The sequence below is a fragment of the Capricornis sumatraensis genome, chromosome 17 (genome assembly GCF_032405125.1).
Source record: "Capricornis sumatraensis isolate serow.1 chromosome 17, serow.2, whole genome shotgun sequence".
Lineage (NCBI taxonomy): Eukaryota > Metazoa > Chordata > Mammalia > Artiodactyla > Bovidae > Capricornis > Capricornis sumatraensis.
The window spans coordinates 35,859,318-35,879,653 of record NC_091085.1 but is presented as its reverse complement, the minus strand read 5'-3'; positions in this window follow the sequence as shown (position 1 = coordinate 35,879,653).

Sequence of the window (20,336 nt, the reverse complement as noted above, 5' to 3'; positions counted from 1 at the left end):
TTCACTTTCATCAAGAGGCTTTTGAGTTCCTCTTCACTTTCTGCCATAAGGGTGGTGTCATCTGCATATCTGAGGTCCTTGATATTTCTCCTGGCAATCTTGATTCCAGCTTGTGTTTCTTCCAGTCCAGCGTTTCTCATGATGTACTCTGCATAGAAGTTAAATAAGCAGGGTGACAATATACAGCCTTGATGTACTCCTTTTCCTATTTGGAACCAGTCTGTTGTTCCACGTCCAGTTCTAACTGTTGCTTCCTGACCTGCATACAGATTTCTCAAGAGGCAGGTTAGGTGGTCTGGTATTTCCCTCTCTTTCAGAATTTTCCACACTTTATTGTGATCCACACAGTCAAAGGCTTTGGCATAGTCAAGAAAGCAGAAATAGATGTTTTTCTGGAACTCTCTTGCTTTTTCTATGATCCAGCGGATGTTGGCAATTTGATCTCTGGTTCCTCTGCCTTTTCTAAACCCAGCTTGAACATCAGGAATTTCACGGTTCACGTATTGCTGAAGCCTGCCTTGGAGAATTTTGAGCATTACTTTACTAGCATGTGAGATGAGTGCAATTGTGCGGTAGTTTGAGCATTCTTTTGCATTGCCTTTCTTTCACTGTTCTTAAAATTTCTCATATTAGTCCTATGACATAGATACTGTTTTTACCTCTGTTTGACAAATAGGAAACTGAAGCATAAGGCATTTGACAGTTTTGTCCAAGGTCGCAAAAGTGGTTTAGGTGCAGTTTGAAGTCAAATACTGTTCTGAACTTGTACTTTGTCACTCAGTTGTGTCCAACTTTTGCAACCCTGTAGACTATAGTCCATCAAGCTCCTCTGTCCGTGGGATTTTTCAGGCAGGAATGCTGAAGTGGGTTGCCATTTCTGCCTCTAGGGGATCTTCCTAACCCAGGGATCAAAGCCACATCTCCTGTGCATCCTGCATTGCAGGCAGGTCTTTACCTGCTGAGCCATTAGAGAAGCCCATATTTAGTACCTACCATCTGAGGTCGCAAAGAGCTGGACACAACTGAGTGACTAATACTTTCATTTTCATCTATAGAAATGCTATAGAATGAGTTTTTCAGTGAAATTACTTTGGGAAACAATTGAAACAATATTTTGTATGGACAAAAGATAAATTACTTTAACATTTAATGTTCACAATTCTTGAGAATGTTACACTGAATTTTCTAAAATAGTTTACAGTAATGCTGAATATAAACTTTAATTTTATAGATATTTTTTAGAACAGTGTTGGGGACGTAGTAGGTACTCAATAAATAGTAGTTGCTATTGTTGTTATTAGTATATAAGGTACTAGATGTCCATTCTTCAGGATGTAATTTTTTTATAAATGTTTACTTTCTTGACTCTTTGGATTAAATTTCTCAATATGATGATTGTTTTTTATTTGCAGTTGTTGATTTTTTTTTGAACAGCAAGGTTAAACAGTATCTGGAGGTGGAACTCTGCCTATAAGTTCTCTTTTAGTACACACAGGCTGATTGCTACTTTAGGTTAGCTTTCCAAATAGTTTTAAAAAATCATTAATGTGTCAGACATTCTATTTGGTTTGCAAACTGTGTTTGAGTCCTAGCCATATTTGTTATTGTAGACACCATACCAAGTTAGAAGCACTAAAGTAGATAGACTAACCACATTGTGAAACTAGTCTCACAGGTCTCAAAATTATAGAGAGCTTCTGGTGTACTTATGATACCCAATTTTTTAGGGTATTTATAACTCTAATTCAACTCTGCTAAGTAATTTCTGTATACACACACACCCCTTACACTTTATAGACTTCATCTTTGTTTAACAAGCAAAGTTTAGAAGATAATTTCCTAATGAGATGAGTTCTGAAGTACTGAGTTCCAAAGTATTTGTTTCAAACTTTTAAAATTTAAAGCCATCTATTTAACTCCCTCCAGGGCATTACCATTTCTACACAAAGTCTATGCAAGAGTATAGGAATTCTTCTGGCCCTAACTATACTGGACAAACAATGTTGATATCTGTAAAGATGCTCAGTCAAGCAGTATGGTTTAAGAGATGCATTACATGGAGATAACTTTAAAGAAAGAAAGAAAGAATTCTTTAGATAGCCATTTTGGATTGTAAAATACAATTTTACTACACTTAAAAAACACTTAACCACATTCAGTCTATTTAAATAACTTCACATTCTGCCTGGTAAAAAGGCTATACTGGATTTTTTCTATGACAGCCAGTCATCTAAGGATGTACTTCACCTCTTCAGAGTAACCTCATCCACAGATTTTTCTCTCTTTCTTTTGGTAAAAGTTGTTCCTTAAAGTGCTTATTCATGTCTGTCCTCTTATCTCAAGTCTTGTTTTATGATTTTCTTAGTTGTAACAAGTTAGCAAATTCAGTTAGGATTGGCTGAGTCACTGAACCTGTAATTTTTTTTTTTAAATCACATTTTGTGTGTCTTTCTCATTTGATAATAAAAAGAAAGCATATACATTAAAAACACAGGAAATAGTATAAAGCACATATACAAATAAAAATCAACTGTAATACTGCTACCCAGGTGAAGTCACTGTTCACCTTTGGATGTATATAATCAGATATATAAGTAGCTAAATATTACCAGCAGGTTGGTTTTTGTTTGTTTGTTTGTTTTTGCTTTGAGGATTTTTGCTTATAGTGTGTTTTTATAATTTTGAATTTAACTGTTTATATTCAGAATGCTTCTCATAGTCACAGTGCATGCCTGGCCTTCTAAATATTTGAGCATGATTTCTCTAAAGTCATAGTGCATAATTTTTTTTTTTTTTTTGGAGTGTATTATCATCTTGTCATAGAAAATCAGCAGAAGCAATCAGCATTAGGTTCTTTCTGTCTCAAGTCCCATACTCCCAGTCAGGTAATTTGCTCGCCATTGCTTCCTTTTCCTTAGAGGAAAATGGGCAAGCAGTAGAGGGAACCTACTCTACCAGATGGCACCTGCCATGCGACTCTTGGCTTTAGCATCACTAACATTGCTAAAATGCTTCATCAGTTTGGATGTGTGCACCTTTTCTTTTGTGCATCTGATGGGCAGTTCTGATCCTTATTTTTTTCATTGAAGCAAAGTGTGAGATGATGAAATAAGCCAATCAATGAGGCATTTAAAGAACTGTCTTGCTGTTTCCAAGTCATGCTGGTGAAACCTAAGATCTGCCAATTGCCACATCAGTTGTTATAGACAATAACAGCAACAATAATGACTAACAAAACTATAATGCTTAAGTTGTGTCAGATGCTATCCTGAGTACTTTTCACATGCTAAATCCTTTAGCCCTACCATAATCCATTTTACAGGTGAGAAAAGTGAAAGTGAAAGTTGCTCAGTCATGTCCAACTCTTTGTGATCCCATGGACTATCGTCTGTGGAATTCTCCAGGCCAGAATACTGGAGTGGGCAGCCTTTCCTTTCCCAGAGGATCTTCCCAACCCAGGGACTGAACCCAGGTCTCCTGCATTGCAGGCAGATTCTTTACCAACGGAGCCACAAAGGAAGCTGTATATCTATTCAGTAACTTGACCAAGGTTTCACAGCTAGTCGGTAACAGAGGCTAAACTTGAATCTGAGCTGTCTGGTTTTAAAGTCCATGCTCTTTAATCTCGATGTTGCTTCTGTTGATAACTTAAACATTATATTAACTTGAGTTGCTAAGATAATTTCTTCAAAATGAATCACTTATTTTCTTCACTCTTATTGTGTGGACATTCGCATCTCAGTGAGAATAGTTCAATGAGTAAAACCAATATGTTTTGCAGTTTTAATCATATAAATGCATGAAATATTAAAAACAGTAAGCCAAAAAAAAATGTCCAAAGTTGAAAATCTTGAGTATTTATAAGACTTTATATATTTTGATTCATAATTTATACTGTGCCTGTAGATATTCTGTGACTAAGTAAATTGAAAGTCTCCTGTTCAGCAAAATTCTTTTATGTATAACTGAAAGAAATACAACTCAAGGAAATTTGAGCAGAAAGAATTGTTGACTCAGATACTTCAGAAGATCAGAGGTGAACTAGCTGGCATGCTTCAGTTTGCCTCAATTCAAAGATTAGAGTGATGTCAAAGAGTATTTCTCTCTTGCTGTTTTCTCTTCTTACACCTTCATGTCCTACCCACCACCAGCCCTTTCCATTCATCTCTAAATCCCTTCCACATCTGTGTGTATCTGTCTCACTCTTTCATCTTGTAGAGAGGGGTTTCCTTTATGAGATGGTGCTGAGGGAGGTGACTCAGGCAGTTGAAAATTTGCAGCAGTCCTAACTTGGCCAACTTAAAGGAAACAGGTTTCTTCTTCTTGCTTCTGTCTGTAAAGAGGCTGTGATACTGTCATTGCCAGCCCTGCTGGAACAACATAATTCAAGGTGTAAGGAATCATTCTTCAAAAGCAGAGGAGGTTCTGGGGGAAATGGAGAAGGAAAATCTCGCAGAGTTGATTGGTGATCGTTTTATCTACACATCTCCAGCAAGTCATTATACAGTCCTCAAATATAAATCCTTATGGGTTATTCAAATTATTCATGTTTTCTTTCTTTTTTTCTCCACCCAGAACTCTACCTTTTGGAAATTTTTCTGGAGTGCTGAATGGAGAAACAAATATACATAAGCTATTGTGTCATGTATCATGAACTACTAAAGTATGTTTTTGGGAGATAAGATTGAAATTATTAGCATTTTCTTCTGTTGAAAGAATATGTCTTATGTAGTCCCAAGATTAATTTAAAAAAATCAAGAATCACTTTGGATTTTCAAGTTTTTATGTGTTAAGACTTCTCTGAATTTTTTTAAACAGATATGCTTCATTAACTTACCACACTTATTGCCACTTTAAAGATTTTATTATTCAGATTATATAAAGGTAGCCATTTTACTCTAAGTAAGGTAGCCATTTTACTCTAAGTAGTTATTGCCTATATTGTCTTTGTAAGGCGGCATCTTGGAAGGAGCTAGATTGCTTCATTTAATCTTAATATAGCATTCATCCATGTAGTTTATAATTTTTGAAATAAAAGTCCATAATAAAGAAAATGAAAATTTTTACTATAAAAATGTCTTTATTGCTGATTAATTTATTTAAAAACACTTTTTTCTTAATACGGTGTTTCAGGCATTGTTTTAGGCACTGGAGATACAGTTATGAAAAAATAGGCAAATCTTTCCTCATAGGATGTTTATTCAATGAATTATAGTGCATAGGTTATAATATGAATGGTTGTATTATGGACATCATTTTATAGGTACTGTGAACAGTAGCCACAGGACTGGGAAAAGTCAGTTTTCATTCCAGTCCTAAAGAAGAGCAATGCCAAAGAAGGTTCAAACAACCATACAATTGAACTCATTTCACAATGCTAGCAACATTAACTCAAAATCTTTCAAGCTAGGCTTTAGCAATACATGATCCAAGAACTTCCAGATGTACAAGCTGGATGTCAAAGAGGCAAAAGAGTCAAAGACCAAATTTCAAACATTCTTTAGATCATGGAGAAAGCAAGAGAGTTCCAGAAAAACATCTACTTCTGCTTCATTGACTATGCTAAAGCCTTTGACTATGTGGATCACAACAAACCATGGAAGATTCTTTAAGAGATGGGCATACCAGACCACCTTACCTGTCTCTTGAGAAACTGGTATTTGAGTCAAGAAGCAACAGTTAGAAATGGACATGGAACAACTCATTGGTTTAAATTGGGTAAGGCATATGACAAAGCTGTATATTGTTACCGTGCTTATTTAACTTCTATGCAGAGAACATCATGGGAAATGCTAGACTGAGTGAATCACAAGCTGGAATCAAGTTTTCTGGGAGAAGTATCAACAACTTCAGATATGCAGATGATTCCAGTCTAATGGCAGAAAGTGAAGAGGAACTAAAGAATTCTTGATGAGGGTGAAAGAGGAGACTAAAAAAGCTGGCTAGAAAGCCAACACTCAAAAAAATAAGATCATAGCATGTGGTCCCATCACTTCATGGAAAATAGAAGGGGGAAAGTGAAAGCAGTGACAGATTTTCTTTTCCTGAGCTCCAAAATCACTGCAGATGGTGACTGCAGCCATGAAATTAAGAGACACTTGTTCCTTGGAAGAAAAGCTATGATAAACCTAGACAGCATATTAAAAAGCAGAGACATCATTTTGCCAGCAAAGGCCCATATAGTCAAATCTATGTTTTATCCAGTAGTCATATATAAATGTGAGAGTTGTACCATAAAGAAGGCTGAGCACCAAAGAATTGATGCTTTTGAACTATGGTGCTGGAGAAGACTCTTGAGAGTCCCTTGGACTGCAAGGAGTTCACACCAGTCAATCTTAAAGGAAATCAATTTGGAATATTCATTGGAAGGATTGATGCTGAAGCTTAAGCTCTAATACTTTGACCACCTGATGAAAAGAGCTGACCCATTGGAAAAAACCCTGACGCTGGGAAAGACTGAAGGCAAAAGGAGAAGGGGGTGGCAGAGGATGAGATGGTTAGAGAGCATCATCAACTCAATGGACATGAATCTGAGCAAACTCCAGGAGATAGTGGAGGACAAAGGAGCCTGGCATGCTGCAGTCCATGAGGTCACAAAGAGTCAGACATGACTTAGTGACGGAACAACAACAAATGTGATCAACTTATAAATAATATTTGTTGAGAAATTCTCATATGCTAGGCTTTGTTAATCATGTACATATTACCTTATTGTCTTCACCTGGGCAGGAAGTATTATCATCAATGAGAACTAACTCATTGGAAAAGACCCTGATGCTGGGACAGATTGAAGGCAGGACGATAAATGGGTGACAGAGGATGAGATCGTTGGGTGGCATCACTGACTACATGGACATGAGTTTGAGCAAGCTCTGGGAGTTGGTGATGGACAGGGAAGCCTGGTTTCCTTCAGTCCATGGGGTCGCAGAGTCAGAAACGACTGAGCAACTGAACTGATGTGAAATTTGGTATTGCATAAAAATGATAACTAAAGGAAATATTCTCTAGTTACTCAGATGTATTTCCCAGTAATCTTCATTGGTTCTGAAAGCTGCCTTTTTATTACCTCTTCCTTTTCTTTTCCTCATTCTCTCTGGCCATTTTGTCCTGCCTCCTACTTTCTCTTCCTTGTCTCAACTTTTCTTTTCCTGTCTTGCATAGAATTGTAGAATATTGGGGCTGGAAGAAACTTTGAGGGACATCTATTTAAAAGTTTTATTCAGTTTTGAAATCTCTTTCACCTTGTTGTTGGAGCAAAGATTTTTGTCTAGGCTTTGATAGAAAAGATATAGTATTTGAAGGACAATAGCCTTTAAAGACTGCCATAGTTAGAAAGTAATTTTCCATATTTAGTTGAAACTCATTTTATATACTTGCTAGATGCTGTTCCCATTTTTGCCTTTTAGATGAACAAAAGCAAGTTTTATTTCTCATCTATGTGATAAGTTGGGCAAAAACCTAATCACAGGGCCACATCTAGCTGCAAAGGAGGCTGGAAAATGTCACCTCTAGCCAGGCAATCACAGGCCAGCTAAACTCTATGGTATCTATTTTTAAAATATAGCAAGAGAGAATAGATATTGATGGATAGTTAGCAGTCATGCTGCATGTGTGAAACATAGACATCATGTTCTGTGTTCTCTGATGTGATGGTCATTAGATATGGCCACTAGAGGAGACCCAGGAGAAGTTCAGAAAAATAAAGTTTCTCATACTCATTGGTCCTAGAAAGAGAAGACATGGCATACCATGAAGAGCAACATGGGAAAGCACTGGCATGGGTCAGTAGCCAGAAGGGGTGGGTGGTGGGTGTTGTAGATTGGGATTTCCTGAGAAAAAGTCAAGACAGGGTAGTGTAAACAGGTCAGGTTTGGCTAGTTTGGAAAACTTTTCCAGGCTGTAAGCTATAAGGGTGGTCCCTAATTACCTGATACCTGGCCCTGGGATGATTAAAGCAGAGGAATACTGCCTCCTGGGTAGTGTGGCCAGACAGAGAGAGCGAAGTCTCTGGATTGATTACTTTACATATCAAAGGTGAGCTGGGAGCAAAATGAGGTATTATTACCTCAAACCTGTTAGAATGGTTGTTATCAAAAAAGACTAGAAATAACAAGTGTTGGCAAGGATATGGAGAAAAAGGAACCCTTGTGTACTTGTAGTGAGAATGTAAATTGGTACAGCTACTTTAAAAACCAGTATGGAAATTTCTCAAAAATTTAAAAGTAGAACTACTATATGACTTAACAATTCCACTTCCACTTCTGGGTATTTATCTGAAGGAAATGAATAAAACTGATTTGAAAAAAATTCTGCACATGCATGTATGTGTATGTCCCCATGTTCATTGCCACATTATGGTAGCCAAGACATGGAAGCAATCTAAATGTCTATTGATGGATGAAAGAAGATGTGGTATATATCTACAATGGAATGTTATTTAGTCATAAAAAGAATGAAATCTTACCATGAATGGACCTTGAGGACATTATGCTAAGTGTAATAAGTCAGGCAGTGAAAAACAAATACCTGATGATAAAATATTGACCTATCTATCTATCTAGATGGAAAGATGGAGAGAGAGAGAGAGATAGATAATCTAAGCTTGTAGATACAGAAAACAGATTGGTGGTCTCCAGAGGTGGAGAGTAGGTGAGAAGGATGAAATGGATGAACTGGTTTTTTTTTTTTAAGTTCAAATAAATTGAATGTTTTTTTTAGTGAAGAAAAAGAACAAAGTCATATTAAGATGCACTTTTGTATTTATTTTCTAAAAAGTGTGAATTCATATGCCTTAGATTGTTTGTAGAGTGTCAGTGAAGTGGTGGAGAAATGTATAAAGCATATACAATTTTAAAGAAAACATTATTTTTACCAGTCACTATAAATGATTTCTGCTGGTCTTCCAGGTATCTCAGTGGTAAAGAATCTACCTTCAATGCAGGAGACATGTGTTGGATCTCTGGGTTAGGAAGATCCCCTGGAGAAGGAAATGGCCGCCCACTCCAGTATTCCTGTCTGGGAAATCCCATGGACAGAGGAGCCTGGCAAACTACAATCCATGGGGTAGCAAAAGAATCAGAAATGACTTAGCACCTAAGCAACAACAACAAATAAATGATTTCTTAAAAATATAAATAGTACACACTAGAAGAATTAAATATGTAGGCCAAATAGTGCTAAATTGAGTGTCTTTCTTTTTTGTCCATTATTAGAAGTGAGCAAGTAAAATTTAAAGAAATTAAGCATTAAAAATTCTTCAATTTAATTTGTTTATGTTACAATGTTGAATACAAAAAATCTAGTTTTAATTTCTAATTTTAAAGACATCATTACCAAGAACCTGAATTCTTAAAAGATACTTCTAAGATATTCATTCCTTAACATTGTTGATGAGGCAGTTTCTCTTTTTACCTTGTAAACATGACATTAGGCAAGTATGTACTTATTTCATACTTTGGTTGAAATGCACACAGCAGTGGAGAAATAACTTCAGAAAGAATAAAGGGATGGAGCCAAAGCAAAAACAATACCCAGTTCTGGATGTGACTGGTGATAGAAGCAAGATCTGATGCTGTAAAGAGCAATATTGCATAGGAACCTGGAATGTCAGGTCCATGAATCAAGGCAAATTGGAAGTGGTCAAACAAGAGTTGGCAAGGGTGAACATCGACATTCTAGGAATCAGCGAACTAAAATGGACTGGAATGGGTGAATTTAACTCAGATGACCATTATATCTACTACTGTGGACAGGAATCCCTCAGAAGAAATGGAGTAGCCATCATAGTCAACAAGAGAGTCCAAAATGCAGTACTTGGATGCAATCTCAAAAACGACAGAATGATCTCTGTTCGTCTCCAAGGCAAACCATTCAATATCACAGTTATCCAAGTCTATGCCCCAACCAGTAATGCTGAAGAAGCTGAAGTTGAACGGTTTTATGAAGACCTACAAGACCTTTTAGAACTAACACCCAAAAAAGATGTCCTTTTCGTTATAGGGGACTGGAATGCAAAAGTAGGAAGTCAAGAAACACCTGGAGTAATAGGCAAATTTGGCCTTGGAATGCAGAATAAAGCAGGGCAAAGACTAATAGAGTTTTGCCAAGAAAATGCACTGGTCATAGCAAACACCCTCTTCCAACAATACAAGAGAAGGCTCTACGCATGGACATCACCAGATGGTCAACACCCAAATCAGACTGATTGTATTCGTTGCAGCCAAAGATGGAGAAGCTCTATACAGTCAACAAAAACAAGACCAGGAGCTGACTGTGGCTCAGATCATGAACTCCTTATTACCAAATTCAGACTTATGTTGAAGAAAGTAAGGAAAACCGCTAGACCATTCAGGTATGACCTAAATCAAATCCCTTATGATTATACAGTGGAAGTGAGAAATAGATTTAAGGGCCTAGATCTGATAGATAGAGTGCCAGATGAACTATGGAATGAGGTTTGTGACTTCGTACAGGAGACAGGGATCAAGACCATCCCCATGGAAAAGAAATGCAAAAAAGCAAAATGGCTGTCTGGGGAGGCCTTACAAATAGCTGTGAAAAGAAAAGAAGCGAAAAGCAAAGGAGAAAAGGAAAGATATAAGCATCTGAATGCAGAGTTCCAAAGAATAGCAAGAAGAGATAAGAAAGCCTTCTTCAGCAATCAATGCAAAGAAATAGAGGAAAACAACAGAATGGGAAAGACTAGAGGTCTCTTCAAGAAAATTAGAGATACCAAGGGAACATTTCATGCAAAGATGGGCTCGATAAAGGACAGAAATGGTATGGACCTAACAGAAGCAGAAGATATTAAGAAGAGGTGGCAAGAATACACAGAAGAACTGTACAAAAAAGATCTTCACGACCCAGATAATCATGATGATGTGATCACTCACCTAGAGCCAGACATCTTGGAAAGTGAAGTCAAGTGGGCCTTAGAAAGCATCACTACGAACAAAGCTAGTGGAGGTGATGGAATTCCAGTTGAGCTGTTTCAAATCCTGAAAGATGATGCTGTGAAAGTGCTGCACTCAAAATGCCAGCAAATTTGGAAAACTCAGCAGTGGCCACAGGACTCAAAAAGGTCAGTTTTAATTGCAATTCCAAATAAAGGCAATGCCAAAGAATGCTCAAACTGCTGCACAATTGCACTCATCTCACATGCTAGTAAAGTAATGCTCAAAATTCTCCAAGGCAGGCTTCAGCAATACGTGAACCGTGAACTCACTGATGTTCAAGCTGGTTTTAGGAAAGGCAGAGGAACCAGAGATCAAACTGCCAACATCTGCTGGATCATGGAAAAAGCCAGAGAGTTCCAGAAAAACATCTATTTCTGCTTTCTTGACTATGCCAAAGCCTTTGACTGTGTGGATCACAATAAAGTGTGGAAAATTCTGAAAGAGATGGGAATACCAGACCACCTAACCTGCCTCTTGAGAAATCTGTATGCAGGTCAGAAAGCAACAGTTAGAATTGGACATGGAACAACAGACTGGTTCCAAATAGGAAAAGGAGTACGTCAAGGCTGTATATTGTCACCCTGCTTATTAACTTATATGCAGAGTACATCATGAAAAACGCTGGACTGGAAGGAACACAAGCTGGAATCAAGATTGCCGGAAGAAATATCAATAATCTCAGATATGCAGATGACACAACCCTTATGGCAGAAAGTGAAGAGGAGCTATGAAGCCTCTTGATGAAAGTGAAAGAGGAGAGTGAAAAAGTTGGCTTAAAGCTCAACATTCAGAAAACGAAGTCATGGCATCCGGTCCCATCACTTCATGGGAAATAGATGAGGAAACAGTGGAAACAGTGTCAGACTTTATTTTTGGGGGCTCCAGAATCACTGCAGATGGTGATTGTAACCATGAAATTAAAAGACGCTTACTCCTTGGAAGAAAAGTTATGACCAACCTAGATAGTTTGTTCAAAAGCAGAGACATTACTTTGCCGACTAAGGTCCGTCTAGTTAAGGCTATGGTTTTTCCTGTGGTCATGTATGGATGTGAGAGTTGGACTGTGAAGAAGGCTGAGCGCAGAATTGCTGCTTTTGAATTGTGGTGTTGGAGAAGACTCTTGAGAGTCCCTTGGACTGCAAGGGGATCCAACCGGTCCATTCTGAAGGAGGTCAACCCTGGGATTTCTTTGGAAGGAATGATGCTAAAGCTGAAGCTCCAGTACTTTGGCCACCTCATGCAAAGAGTTGACTCATTGGAAAAGACTCTGATGCTGGGAGGGATTGAGGGCAGGAGGAGAAGGGGCGACCGAGGATGAGATGGTTGGATGGCATCACGGACTTGATGGACGTGTGAGTGAACTCCGGGAGATGGTGCTGAACAGGGAGGCCTGGTGTGCTGCGATTCATGGGGTCGCAAAGAGTCGGACACGACTGAGCGACTGAACTGAACTGAACTTGTATGAAAGGCAGTAAATAAACTGAGGCCAAACTGATCCTGATACTTTGCCATATCTGACTATTTTGTGAGCAGAACACTTTAGCATATTTTGAATAGTGTGTTAAACATTATTAACATGAAGTTATATGGTGTTAGTCGTTCAGTTGTCTGACTCTGTGACCCCACTGACTGTAGCCCACCAGGCTCCCATATCCATGGAATTCTCCAGGCAAGAAGACTGGAGTGGGTAGTCATTCCCTTCTCCAAGGGATCTTCCTGATCCAGGAATCAAACCTGGGTCTCTTGCATTGCAGGCAGATTCTTAACCATCTGAGCCACCAGGGAAGCCCAGAATCTATATAGCTGGTTCTGAAAATAGTATTCTTTTATCTGACAATTTCTCAATTAATAGAAACAGCTGAAAATTTAGGTGAAATTTAGAGTGATGGCCATGTTTAGCATACTTTTAATAGTGGGTTGAAGAAATTTATGAAGCCTACACAAATGGAGAAAGACAAACCTCTTTAAACTGTGTAAATGTTAAGGGTTCTGGTTCCTACTGTCACTCATTTTTAGCTTTAGTCTATTAAGTAGCCTGCAGTTTTCTGAGAATGATATACTGGAAAATATAGATAAAAATTAAAATTGGATGACATTTTAACTTCAAAATGCCGGAACTGTCAGCCTAATTTCAACTCTATCATTATGATTCTCTTTTTGTTTGCTTAGGCAAAGACAGCACCTGGTCTTACTGCTTTCCAACGATGATGCATTTGCAGTGAGTACTACAAATCTTTGCTCAATCAAATCAGCCTTTGTTTTTACAGTGACTATATTTTAAAGTGTAGGATTAAATGACTTTGAAGATTAGAATATTTATATATTTCATGTTTAACTTTTATTTTCTTCTCAAAGTTAGGTGAAGAGGAGACAAATAAGAGTTCAGAGGTTTGGGTAGGGCTGAAGTGTATGAGGCTAATGTTTGTGTGTCTGTATATATGTATATACATATGTATGTGTGTGTGTGTATGTATATGTATGTATATATTATGTCATATCACTGGTGTGGCTGGTTTATGGGTGGATAATTAATATGGATCAGTAATTGTTATTTTACGTGTGCTCTTGCACTTTGGATTTAATAATGATCACTACTCTTCTGGGATTAAAGCTTCTACTCAGTTCTCTAAAAAGGAGTAGCAGAGAATACTGTGAGTTTAATTAGAAAATTTTCTGTAAACTGAAGACACGTTTGAATGAAGGAGAAATTTTTTTAAGTGAATAAATTTCAAAATAACTGAAAACTACAGAAAATGATGACACCTGCCACTGAGATTTAACATTTCCCATGTAGATTTGACACATATTAAAAATAAATCCTTATAGACACAGCTGATACCCGTCTCTTATCCCTTACCCTTCTTTCCCTCTTTTCTTCTTCCTATCTCTTTCAGTTTTTTTGACTTTCACTATTCTCGTTGGTCTATATCATTTCCATAGCATTTTCTTGCCTTTTTAAATGTCTGTATCCATAGAAAATCTTTAAAAAATATTTTTAAAAGTTAAAAAAATGGTATATTCTTCTTACTAAATTGTGAAGAGGTGCTAATATGTTTTTGTAAATACTATCTAGGGCAAAAGTCAAATATTTTCCAAATTCATATATTTTGCAATTTTTCAGTTTTATTCTATTAGATAATATCAGTATGTTCCTCAATTGATGAACAATGAAGTGGTTTCTCTTCATTTTTTAAAAGCAATTATATCAATAAAATAATTATTTGAAAGGCTTATAGGACTGAATACAATATACCTTTGATCCATTATTTCTCACCAGAGTCTTATTCCATTGGCAACTGCTTTCAGGAGTTTTAGCTCCTTTTCTTGTTTTCATATTTAAAATACTCGGTGTGTGTTTTGGTAATTCTTTTGAATCATTAAGAAAAGACGCAATAGATGATGTATCTCTTTTTTTCTCTAATAGAAACACATTCAGACATAAGATTTTTGTTGTCAAAGATATCTGAGTCCAAGAGTGTGTGCTAAAAAGGCCAGGATTAGAGGTTTGATGTGTATGTTGGCCAGTTATCCCATGTGGTCCATGACTATATATTACAACCCTAACTCTTGTAAGCTTTTCACCTGTGTATTCTATCAGTTTGAAACTTCAGAAAATGGGGAGGCAAGGAAAAAACCAGAAGCCTGTTGTAAAATTGCTAACAGGGGTAGAAATATGGGACTGAGAAGCTGAAATAATGACCCGTCTATAAAAAGTATAACACACTACTGAGGAATTCTTCTCCAACTCTAGAAACAAAATTCTTAGCAAAGGACTGAATCAATCCACTGTAGAGACAGTGGTCTTATCACTGGATTTAAGAAAAACTTGCTCACTCTACTGGGTTTTCCTGATGGCTCAGATGCGAAAGAATCTGCCTTCAATGCAGGAGGCCCTGGTTTGGTCCCTGGATCAGGAAGATCCCCTGGAGAAGGGAATGGCTACCCACTCCAGTATTCTTGCCTGGAGAATCCCATGGACAAGGAGTCTGGTGGGCTGCAGACCATGGGGTCACAAAAAGTCAGACACAATCAAGTGACTAACACTATTGGGAAGGCTTGTTTTACTTTGTTATTTAAATTTTGGAGCAAGTGGAAATAAAAAATGATTCAAGATCTATTGTTTAAGAAAAAGTCATTGGAGACTTTTTGAATTAGAAGACATTTGCATTATTGATCTTACATTGTAAAATATTTCCAGGATTGTTATTTAAACAATAGTTAGTAGCAAAATTTATACTCAGTTCAGTTCAGTCGCTCAGTCATGTCCAACTCTTTGCGACCCCATGAATCGCAGCATGCCAGGCCTCCCTGTCCATCACCAACTCCCAGAATTTACCCAAACTCACGTCCATCGAGTCGGTGATGCCATCCAGCCATCTCATCCTCTGTTGTCCCCTTCTCTTCCTGCCCCCAATCCCTCCCAGCATCAGAGTCTTTTCCAGTGAGTCACTCTTTGCATCAGGTGGCCAAAGTATTCGTTCAGCTTTAGCATCAGTCCTTCCAATGAAAACCCAGGACTGATCTCCTTTAGAATGGACTGGTTGGATCTCCTTACAGTCCAAGGGACTCTCAAGAGTCTTCTCGAACACCACAGTTCAAAAGCATCAATTCTTCAGCACTCAGCTTTCTTCACAGTCCAACTCTCACATCTATACATGACCACTGGAAAAACCATAGCCTTGACTAGATGGACCTTTGTTGGCAAAGTAATGTCTCTGCTTTTTAGTTAGCAATATTTAAAAGGAGTTAAGAAGGAAGTAATAATCTTTTTTTAATGGTAAAATAATAATTTATTATCTGTCGTTTGTCATTTGTCTCCCTCAGAACCCTGCCCGTATATAGCTCTATGTTATTTAAACAATCTTTTTTTTTTGTTGTAAGAACAAAGAACATAGGGCCTACTCTCTTAAATTTTTAAGTGTATAATATGTTATTGTTGACTTTAGATACAGTGTGGTTCAGCAGACCCCTGGAGCTTATTCATCTTGCTAAACTGAAACTTTATGCTTATTGCTAGTAATTCCCCATTTCTAAATCCCCCAGCACCTGGGTTTTACTCTTTGATCCTATGAAGCTGGCTATGTTAGATACCTCATGTAAATGGAACCATATCACATTTGTCTTTCTGTGACTGACTTAGCATTATTTCACTTAGCATAATGTCCTCAAGATTCAAGATATGTTGTCACATATTGCAGACTTTCCTTCTTTTTAAAAGTCTGAGTATTATTTTACTGTATGTGTATATACTACATTTTCTTTATTCATTCATGGAGGAGAATTATCTTAAGAGAAACAGCAAGGCGTACAAAAGATTGACTTACCTTTTGAATCTTCTTAGATCAGCTCTGTCCAGTAGAAATTTCTGTGATGTTGGGAAATGTTCTGCATATGCTCTGCCCTAAATGGTAGCCACTAGCCACATGACATGTGCCTAGTGCAAATTTTAATTAATTCAGATTTAAGGTTAAATTGCTAGGTATGGCTGATCTCTACCATATTGAACAGTGAAGTTCTAGGAAAAGTATCACATAGATAGAGGTATGGCATCTTCTCTTTTCTTTTAAATGTAATTGTGCTTTTTGATCTTTAATGTGTCTGAAAAGATATGAATATAGCTAGCATTCCAGTTGTGAAAGTGGAAAGGAGAAATAAGTTCTAAACGAAGTGTTTTAAAAAAATAATCTATGTGTTGTTTGAGAAATATTTAATACAAAATACGCTGCTGGTTTAACACCCTTAAATTACCTATATATGTGCACATAACTGTACAATATGGTAAAAAATTTGAAACTTTGTATTATACTGTTATATAATATAAAGATATACTACTAACGTAATACCATTAAATTGTGTGTATCTATACTCATAGGCACATGGTGTGTATTATATCTGATAAAGAATATAAAAACTAAAATCAAATCTAAAAGATGTATCATTAATGAAAATTAAGGAGTAATTTGAAATTTTGGTGATCTTATGCACATTTATATTCTCTATCAATAAAGAAGAATTCAGAGTAATTAGGATAGAGGTGAAAACAAGGGGGGGTGTGACAGAGGGAAAGACCCATGAAACAACTTGGGTCTTCAAGACAGGATGCTGATTGATAAAATGTGAAGAAAGGATAAAAGGAACAAAACAATCTTGAAATCTATCCTTTTGAGTATTTTGAGTTAGGATGAACCAGAATTGACAGAGGCCTGTTTCACTAATGAGAACTTAATTTTTTTTTTGCTGTTTTCCAAAAATAAAAATTTATTAATTGACCATTGATAGTCTTATAAAATGAGGTAGAATTTTCTACAAGGTAAATGATGCACATTGGAGTCAAATGGACATGGGTACTAATTCCAGCCAACTCTGTTGCTTCCTTGCTGTGTGACTTTAGATTAGTGACCTAACCTTTCTGACACTTAGTTTCCTAATCTGTGGATTGGAGAGAATGAAACAATCACTTCAAAGGCTTTTAGAGATGATGAAATGAAACAATGAATGTCAGGCACTACATTAAATGTTTAATACGTAGAGTAAGCCTTCAAATGGTATTAACCACTGATGAAAATATTAAAAGGTAAATAAATCAGAAGAAACAGCATTGCATGTTCCATGTGTTGCATTTCAAGTATGGTGATGAAAATGTGACTTAGAAAATACTTATGGAAAAGAGATACTATCCAAATACAGATGAATGGAGGTATGGGAAACTCCTGAAGGAAACGTGTGAAATTTATGAAATTTGAAGTAAGGAGGTTATTAAAGAAAATGTGAAATTTTTATTATAATTTAAAATCTCAGGAGAAAAGTTACTGAAATGGAGAAAATGATGCTTTAAAAAAAGAAGATTTATGGAGTGGGAAGAAAGCCTGAGTTGATGGGAAGTAGAAATGGAGAAAATGCTTATTGTAGAATGTCCAAATGCTTTTAGGCTTTCTGGGAACAAGGCAAAAATAAAATAATCCATCATGATCACTTATCATGGTTCTCCATAAAAGACCGGTTTGAAGGGTTTTTTCATACACTATAATATCCCAGTGATAAAAGAAGAAATTTTTAAGAAATGGCAGTAAATAAAAAATCCATAAGACACATATATGCTTTATTATCTACTGTATAAAGAGCTTTTTCCTAATTCTCTCCATAGTGTATGGAGAGAGCTCCTTTTCCTTAAATGTGTTTCTCAGAATCTTGTATTTTGATTTTTATCTATTGAAGCTATCTTGGTCAACAGACTTAATGGAATTTTCTCATTCTTCCTGATTTCTGAGCAGCATGTGACCCTAGTGATCCTTTCTTTCTTCTTGAGATTCATTTCAGAGTTCTAGTTCTTTGATTAGTCCTTTGTGATCTTATTGTTTTCTTTTTTCCTGGTCCTCCAAGTATCTCTTCTCTTTGTTTCTGCTGTTAGATCTCTTGTGTTTTACATTCCCCGCTATGACCGTTTGATCCTCTTCCACGCCTGCAACCTTAATTTCTATTCATATTTCTCTGCTGCTGCTGCTAAGTCACTTCAGTCGTGTCTGACTCTGTGCGACCCCATAGATGGCAGCCCACCAGGCTCCCCCGTCCCTGGGATTCTCCAGGCAAGAACACTGGAGGGGGTTGCCATTTCCTTCTCCAATGCATGAAAGTGAAAAGTGAAAGTGAAGTCGCTCAGTCATGTCCGACTCTTCGCGACCCCATGGACTGCAGCCTACCAGTCTCCTCCATCCATGGGGTTTTCCAGGCAAGCGTACTGGAGTGGGGTGCCATTGCCTTCTCCGCATATTTCTCTAATATATGTATATCAGTGCCTAACTTTTCTCCAGAGTGCTAGTCCTACATTCCTAGTAAAGCTCACTGTGTGCATGTGGATATCCTGACAGCAAGTCAAAGTTAACATTCCTGAAACTGACTTATCAATTTCCAGGTTTTGGTTGAGCATCTCTATCTAAAATTGCCCCATTATCTTCTAAATCAAGCAGACAGGAAACTTCTGCCATCTTTGTTGCATCTCTCTCGCTTATTATGTACCATTAGTTGCCACGTCTTGTAACCTTGCAGAGTTTTGCTATTTAGCAACTGTGAAATAGTGTGAATGACCACTGAATGGAATTGCTATATACTGAACCAAACAGCAAATAGTGACTAGAAGGTCCATTAGAACCCTAAGCATTCCCTGATAGTAGGTCAATCACTTGAGGGGATGAGTATCAGAAATAAAACTTGGCTGGACCATTAAAGTAGAAAGTTATGGAAGACAGAGAGAGGACAGGGCCACGGTCCAGGAAACTAGGCGTCCACGTAATCTCCAGCCTCTAGACAACTGCAGTGCTTGAGCATGCCTCTCAGAATAGGGTCCTCTGTGTAGCTTTGTTAGAGTTCTCTGGATAGCAGTGTCTCTGTAAATATTTTTGAATAACTTAACAGACTCTCAGTACTATTTGGATATGAATAGGATAAGAGGAAAACATTCAATTAAAAAGTTACAGGTATGATTTCTTTAATTTTATCCCACCCCCACTATAAAACATTTGAAAGGAAGTGATTTAAAGAGCAAGCTGGGCCTCGTGAGTGGCCCAAATAACATATAGTGTAGTGCAGTATTTCATCACCTCCCTACTTTTTATAACTAGTGACTGCATTTTGTCAGCTGTTTTCCTAAACCATACTTCCTGGCATCTCAAGGTTACATTTTGGTCATTTGTTTTTTTGAACTGCCTGTCCTTCCCCAGTGGGTTGATAACAATATAGAAAGGCCCATTTGTGCAGTGTCTTTTTTTTTTTTAAGTAAAGCAAATGAATTTTTGCATGTTGCCTTACTGACAAGTTTGCAAATTGCCAATCTTTGCTCTTTTTTCTCCCTCCCAATTTTTCATAGTAGTAATTAAGGACTGTAAATTTCAGTTTATCACTTGTGTTAGGAATAGTAGCATAAATCATAGTAATAGCACCGTTTATTTCAGTAATGCCAGCCTGCCTGCAAATCACTTGTAAATTGGTTCCATGGATGTACCTCTATCAAATTAATCAAAAACCACCTACTTACATTTCCTGAGCTTATTTCAAAGGCCTAGTAACAGTGAAGAAGAAAGACCATTGCTGACCTTTCCATTTTTATTTATTTGTGAATTCTGAATGGCTCGTGCATGTATTTTCATTTTGAATCTTGGCGAACATCTAACTGAGCTTTTTATATAGTGCTTTTTTTTTTTTAATCGTGGGTTGGGATTTGTGCCCCAAGTAATTTACTTGCCAGATGGTCCTACTGTGGTTTATCCATAGTCATAATAATGTTTGATTGGACATAAAATTGTTAACCATTAAAGAGTTTGTGAGAAGTAATACTTTTCTGCTGGAAAAAGATTTTTCAATTGAGCATAATTGTTTTCAACTTTGGGA